The 7,604-nt window shown below is 51.0% G+C and overlaps 1 long non-coding RNA gene across 1 annotated transcript; it reads right to left on the bottom strand.

Moving 5' to 3' along the window:
* Window positions 1-3,805: 3,805 nt before the first annotated feature.
* On the bottom strand, window positions 3,806-7,282 carry LOC113943893. The gene is made up of 2 exons (XR_003526493.1): window positions 6,168-7,282; window positions 3,806-5,336 (listed from the first exon to the last, which is right to left on the bottom strand). It is a non-coding gene; the product is annotated as an uncharacterized LOC113943893 (long non-coding RNA).
* Window positions 7,283-7,604: the final 322 nt, after the last annotated feature.

Raw genomic sequence — 7,604 nt, 5'->3', positions numbered from 1 at the left:
AATTTGTCCTTGTATCTTAGCCCGGCTTGAATTTACAGCTATCCATCATCTCGCGCACATCTTCTGCCTCAGATATCCACGGCGTTTGCTCTTCGAGGGCTCTATCCGGCTCCTCACCGCTGCCAGCGGCCCTCGCACGGGGGATCTGTGCGGAGGGAGCCGGGGTGCAGGGGCGGGGAAAGGCGGGAAGCCGGCGGGAAGAGCCGCGGTGAAGGAGCAGCGACACGGGACGGCTTTGGCGGCGGGACCGGCGGCCCTGCTGCCCGGCCGCCCTGCTGCCCGGCCCTGCCCTGGCGGCGCTGCCGTTCGTGGCACCGTCCGGGCGGTGGCGCTGCGGCACCGCCTCCCGCTCCGGCACGGCGGCGGCGCCCGCGGCCCGCTCGGTGCCGCCGGTGCCTCGACGCGGGGGGGAAGGGGGGGATCGGCCTGGGAGCAGCCCGGGGCCGGGGGGTTCTTGTCCCCCTCGACAAGTGCCTCGGGGGCGCCGCCGGCGGCTTTTCGTCCCCCGTCGCCGTGCCCCTCTCCCCCGGTGCGGGGATGGGAGCGTCGCGGAGTCGTGCGCGGCCGCGGTGGTCCCGCGGCGGCCGGAGGAGCCCCATTTCCCGGGAAACGGGGCGGGCCGCGCCGCTATGCCGCCGGGATAATGGCGAGGGCCAGCGCCGTGTCACCTCTTGTGTGCGCTTTCCAAAGAGGAGCCCGGGCGTGGAGAATGGGACACAGACCGCCATTGTGCCGGCGACACTTTAATCGCCCACACCTACAATATTCAACCTGCTGCCGGCAGCGGGGCGGCCCCGGGGCGCACACCCCACCCGAGGGGACGGGGTGGTGGCCTCACCGCCGTCTCGCCGGGGAGAAGCTTTTGGGGGCACCTTCAGCCGCGTGGCGTGGGCTGTGTGAGCCCGACTGGCGAGCGGTGCCCACCGAGCGCTGCCCACTGCCAGGGCAGGTGCCCCGTGCTGGGAGAGGTAGGAGGGAAATGCCCTCGTGTCCATCCCAGACGGCGGTGGCAGGGCACTCAAGGACCTGGTGGAGACACCGGGCTTTTATTAAGCAAAGCAGCTTTTGCTGGACGTTGCTTGTGTGCTGCTTTTCCATGTATGTCACCTCCCCTTGCTCTCGCCAGGATGCAAAGGCACACAGGCCTACAGGAGAGATAATTTCTTATAGTGTGGATGTAACAACTGTGCTGAAGCAAGTTGTGGGGTTTTCTGCTTCATGAACCAGGCAGGGTGAGATGCTTGTTACTTCTGTTACTCCTGCCATCCCTCCTTCCAAAGCTGAACAACTCTTGTTCTCACACTGAACTCTTGTGACCCCTGTAGGGGTTGTCACACAGACTGTGAGAGCCATACACCTGGGCTACTGAAAACTGCGGGTTCCTGATGGAAGCTCCCAAGCCTCAGCAGACCATCAGCTGTGTCTGGCCTCACCTTCTGCCTCAACAGAGCTTTTACACACTGCAGATGAACACTAGGCTTCACCCTTTGGGAGTTTCTAAAACTTTTATGGAGTTCAAAGCATCCTGCATGCCTGGAAAATAAAAATGCTTACAAGTCTCTCTCCAGCTCCAGACCAAGCAGGTCTGCAGATCATGGGTATGCCAGATGCCAGAAGTATGGATCTTGCTGCAGTCAGGAAGCCTACTGTCACAGGAGAACTGCTTCCCAAGAGCTACAGGACTGCAACTGAGCACTGGTGTTTGAACAAACCTGATGAGAACAGTCACAGCCATTGCAAGCAATGCTGTGCTGAAGCTGTCTGTTGCCTAATAGACTGAAGAGAGTCTTCTGCATAGCTTGGAATTTTGAGATGCCCCTAAAGCTTAATTCCCTTAAATGCTTAATTTTTGTGTATGTCTTTCTGTCTTAACCCCATGAAAAAAAAAATGGTTCTAGTTTTTAGCAAGTAAAAATTCTTAAGACATCCTAATCTACAAGGTAGAGGACCAGATGAAGATATCTTCAGAAGGGTTTGTTTTCACAGCCTTTCACAAGGGTAATTCCTGAAAGTTCTGTTGCTGCTGTGTTGGAAATTGACAGTTCCTAGAAGCCCCTTTGCTCTTTGCTGTCAGGGATTAAATGGAAGGATTTTCCATGGATGGCAAGGTAGTATTTTTTCTTGGCTGACAAGTGTTTCTTTCGTGGAGAAATACATCTGAGTTGCTGAGCAGCACCAGCTTGGGTCTATTCACTTGCTTTTCTCCCCTTATGAGGGACCGCTGTTCTCCACATTATTTTGGCTTGTGTAACTGTAAATATTTACTATTTACATTTTAGAGACCTTCTCTCCTCAGGAGACCCTGAAAGGTTCAAATTCCAAGCTGGCTTTTCCACAACTAAGAAACCTCCTTCAGGCACAGGGCTGCCTAATTGTCAAGAGCTTTGTGGGTGATGGATGTGAGAACATATCAAGGCCCAGTACAATTGAAGCAGCTCCCCTAAGCTCCCAGGTTACTGCTAAAGTAATGCTGCTGTTGCAAGGCAGACTGTTTCAGATGTTGATTTTTTTCCTTTTTTTCCTCTTGCTTACATCAGCTATTATTTTTTCCTGACTTGTCCATCGATATGTTATTACTGTGCCACAGAGAGACTTCAAGCTAAATTTTTAGTTTATACTTCAAGCCTGTGATTAGAATGTTTTTCCAGAGCAAACCTTTATAACTGTACTTTGTGTGCTGGCTAAAGTGAGAGTGAAGGAGGGAATGCTGTAGCAATCAGTTAAAAAACCCAAATCTAGTACCATCAAATCTGGAGTACTGCACTCCCTGGGCTCTTGTGCAAGAGACAGTGAGAGCAAGTGGAAGTGACCAGATGTGATTTGAAGGGAATATGTTGTCTTGTCTCTGTGGATGGATTGATGTTAATTTTCTGATCTTAAAGCAGATGAAGTATTATTGTTCGTATGCTGTAAAAGTGTTGATGGCACTGGTCATTTTCTTGGCTAAGTGATTTATATTAGTAAAATATCCCAACTAGCAGCCTAATGAAAGCATGCTAGATAACACTTGTTCATAAAGTAGCGATGGTCATTAGTGTTCTGTTACTGCTCATTTCAAGAGTGACTAAAATGATGGACCTGTGGGTGGTGCATGTGAGCACGCACAAGCCCTGCAGAATTGTTCCTGCTGCAATGGGCGAACAAACTACACCTGGAATAACATTACTGTTAGAGACGTGAGGAGCTCAAGGATTGGGAAGGTATAAAGCCTCCAACAAAAGCAAATCCCTTGGGTCTGATATTAGTATTCCCATTACATTAAAGAAGTCTTTCACTGCAAGGAAATGCTTCCAATTCTGTGCAGTGTATAAATATTTTTCAGTCATTAACCCTTCTTCCTCCAAAAGCTTAGCTCTGAATTATGCTTAGTTATACACATCCTAATCCAAAAGCTGCTTGTCTGAGCTATTGCCCACACTCTGGGTTACAGTTCCTGTCAGAAGCAGTGTCCAAGCCAATGCAGACCTCTGCAGTCAGATTTTTTCAGCTTAGGACAGGAGAAAACTGCTTGCCATCTTCCCAACAAGGTTCTCTGATTGTCTGGGGCCATGGCAGTATGCATCAGACCATGGCAACAGCCCTGTAAACCCCTGTGTGGTGAGCCTTGATGGTTTGGTTTGGTTTTTCTGGAGGCCTGTTTTTCAAAGTGTCACACAGCTGAGAAGTGCCTGAACTCTCCAAGACTTTGGTGGGACTGAAGGCATTTAGCAATTTTCATGGAACCTCCTTGACAAGCCAAGGGTAATAAAAGGAAGTGTTTAAAACAAAGTGACCAAAGGAAAATTGTTTTATGAGTGACACTTCCTTGAATATGAAGCTTTTTATTTTTAAAAGATGAGCATAGACTAAAGTCTCAGTAACAGTTATAGCCATTTAAATAAATAGGCAAAGTGTATATAGGTAGAAATTCCATTGATAAGATTCTCATATTACAAAGCCGAATTCACTATGGCTTACAATGACTGCAGGAGGTAGGTATTGTTACAGCAATGCTTTGCATTTCTCTTGGAGGCAATGGAGGTACTTACACTAGAATTGACTGTACACAACAGCAAGAGTCCTCAGGGGTAGCCCCACTGCTTAAGTCTGCACTAGATATTCATGGGGGTAAATGTCACCAAGAAATGGGAATTAGTTTAACCAACCCTCAGAGTTGAAGCAAATGACATTGGGTAATCGTAATGATCTGCCCAGGAAGACTGCTCTGCAGAAATGAGGGCACATTCTCTTCAGCAGCACCATGGTCCTGGTTGTCCTGAGTGGAAAGGGGCAGGTTTCAGAAACATTGAAGTCTGCAGTGATTTCCCTGGGCTTTTGCATTCCTTGCAGTCATCACTTCTAATGTCTATTTAAAACACATTTGACAGTAAAGCATCAGGCACTGGTCGTAGGAGGAGACTAAGAAAGACTTGCTGCTGGACCATCTTCTGCTTTAAGCAATCTTACTCTGAATAATGTAAATATGAACACTTTATTTGGGTGACTATTCTGATGATGCAGTTGATGAGACCGAGAATTATTCAGCTGTATGTTGTCTTTATGTGTTCGTTGTTGCTCACTGTAGTAGCTTCTAGATGGGATTGGGCATTCCAGGGTGCAAGACAGCCACAAGTGGGCAGGAATCCCATTTTCCTCCTCCTGCTGGAGGCCTGGCCAGGTTGTGGTTGAGATTCAGCACAGATTACCTCATCTCAGTGAGACTCACAACCTAGTCTCTACCCACTCGTGTGTTTTACTGCCTGAAGACCAGGGGAGGTAGAAAGAGGGTTGTGTGCATCCCCCACTTTTCAAAAGGAAGGAAGGAAATGGGAGAAAATGTGGGGAAAGTGGGGCAAGGGAAGAGAAGGAATAAAATACTTCCTGACCAGTGGTGATACCTGCAGAGCAGCCAGCTGATCTTGAAATGGGATTGAATGAGCAACTACATTGTTGAGTACAATTAAGCTGAGGACTGACCCATGTGCTTTGTGTGCTTTCAAAATGTCTCTGGCTGTAGTGACAGAGGAGGCTTTTTGTAAGTCTGTTCTCGCCCCTTTTGTAACCCATTTTTCTGTAACACTAATATGTGCCTGACCACTGCCTCAGCCCTTAACCAGGCTCGGGATTAGGAAAGGAGCATCAACGGGAAATCTGCATAAAGATACAGGGATAAGTTTAGTTTGTTTTCCTCTGAAAGCTTTGACACTTTCTTAGAGAGAGCAGATTCATTTTCAAGGCTTCCTACATTCCTGCTATTGTACAGTAAGTGTTTCAGACCGGTGTGCCTGTGTTTCCGACTCCCATGAAGTCCCCTTTGCAGCAGGGCGTGCCTCGAACCGCTTCAAAAGAACCAACTTCTACAAAAGAAAAAAAGAAACCCAAGTAGGCTTGAACATACAAAGAGAGGGAGAAAGGGAAGAGAAAAGGGCCGGGCAGTGTTGAATACAAAATGAGTTCAGCCAGCCCCAGGAGTTCTTCATCACTTACATTTATCTTATTCTGGGAGAGCAGAGCTAAACCCAGCACTGACATAAACCACTCTTTGCCTTTGACTTTGACTCTGAGTGTGCACAGCAGATACAGGCATATGGAGAGCACTGGATTTCAATGAAACATTTTTCCTCCTCTGAGCAGTGGTGTTGGTGGGGAAAATAGCTTTTTGTGTGTGTCCTTTCAAAGGCAAACTGTCGAGTGAGTCTCAGATGCCTCCAGTTTCAAAGCGTGGACGCGCTCACAAAACATGCGCTTGAAAAATAAGCAGCTGGTAGTGTTTCTCAGCCACACTGACCATCCAAGGAGCGTGCTGGGGTGTTAGGCTGATCTCTCCAGTTCTCCATGAAGTCACTGAAGTACTGCTACGGGAAGCCCACCAGCACCTGACAGCAACCCTGGCCCAGCCAGCAGTGCAGGGTACTCAGAGGCCAGGGTCCCTCCAGGGCACCAGTCGCCTCACATCCACATGAGATGCTAATGGGATGCTGCTCCCCTCCATGCCCAGGGTCTACTGGGTGGCTTGTGGGATGAAGGATGGGGCCTGCTGTCAAGGAGGCCTCAAGAGCCCCATGGCCCATCAGCCTGGAGCGAGATGTTTAAGACTTCAATGCTGCACCATCATGGCTCTCCCCATAGCTGGGAGCTCGTAAGGCTTCTGGAAATGCATGTCAGTGGCTATTGCTTAGCAAGGCTACCTCTCATTTCCAAGCTTTGGTCTGCGGTCCTTGCATGGAGCAGCTCCCAGCCACAGCAACCGGCACTCGAAAGGGGAATGCTCAAGCTTAACCCTGGGGAGGAGAGTGCAACAGGGCTGCTGGCTTGTGCCACCGGGACTCAGTGAGGGAGCACGCAGTGCCTGCTGCAGACTGAAAGAGAAGCTGGAGGGCTGGGTGTTCAGCTGGCAAACAGCACCGTTCAGAGGTTCAGAGGACTTTTTATTCCATTCATGATATAAGCATTTATGTGTGGGTTGTAATACAAAAAGAGTATATATGAGTTGTTGTTAGATACAAATAGTCTGGCAACTTTGTGGATAATATACAGAAACAAGGTATTAACTTCTGCTCCTTATCATCTTTCTTACCAAGTAAACGTTTTCATTTTGGTTAGAAATTGATAATTTGCTTTGGGGGTGTCCAGCAGCTTTTGCCTTTGAAACAGAATTGCCGAAGAAAAAAAAATAATAGCAAAGGCTTGCCTCAGTTTGTTTTCAAAGAAAGCAAACCATCAGCGTCCCGTTTGTCTAAAAACATCCAGTTGTTTGTGGAAGGTGGCCATGCGCCAAGCGTGCCCAGCCAGCTTCCTAAACTAGTGAGGCTGCTCATTCCATGTCACCGCCGCTCAGCTTTGAGCTGCTGGGCTCCCTCGCTCCCTCCTTGGCTCGTGAGTTATTCACTTTTGAAAAAACATATCTACCTCATACTGTGCCCATCACTTTGTTCTCCACACGCCTATTCACATGGGCAAACCTCCACTTCTCCTCTCCAGGCAGGCGGCGGTGGCGGGAGGGGAGGCTGCGCGGAAGGGAAGTTAAGATGCGTGCACGGAGCTATTTCCCTCTCCACCACCTTTGGGCAGCTATTGTTGGCCCAACAAAAGGACTCGCTCGCGGGGGATCGGGACCCTGCCGAACACGTGGCAGCTCCGGGGGCAATGTGCTGTCCCGGCTGCAAACGCCAGCGTGTCTCACCTACCGGGTCCCACGCGGGCTTCCCGCGTGTCTCCGGGATTAACGCTCTAAAACCGAGGGTACACCCTCGGCGGCTTCGCGGCCGGACCCGCGCACGGCGGCCGTCCCGGGGCGGGCAGCGCTCCCTTACCGATACCTCGGGCAGGGTCGCAGACGGACTAAGGGCTACCGCCGTCCGGCGCTGGGAGGCCAAGGAGGGCATTTACCGGAGCCTCCGGGATTTGGCCAGCGGGGGCTGGAAGGACAGGGATGTTTCCCTTGGCCGGCGCGACGGAGCATCCTCACGGGGGGGGAGGCGGCGGGCAGGGCCCGGTGCCGGCGGGTGTTGGGTTCCCCCGGTGCGGAGCGGCCGCGCCGTCGAGGCTCCCCCCGCACCAGGTCCCGCACGGCCGCGCGCGGGGCGCCCGCCCGGCGCGCGCCGTGCCGGGGCGGGGCGGGGCGT

The sequence above is a fragment of the Corapipo altera genome, unplaced genomic scaffold (genome assembly GCF_003945725.1).
Source record: "Corapipo altera isolate COAL_440 unplaced genomic scaffold, ASM394572v1 22b, whole genome shotgun sequence".
Classification (NCBI taxonomy): Eukaryota; Metazoa; Chordata; class Aves; order Passeriformes; family Pipridae; genus Corapipo; species Corapipo altera.
The sequence above is the reverse complement of the archived record's forward strand: the minus strand, read 5'-3'. Positions and strand labels throughout refer to the sequence as shown.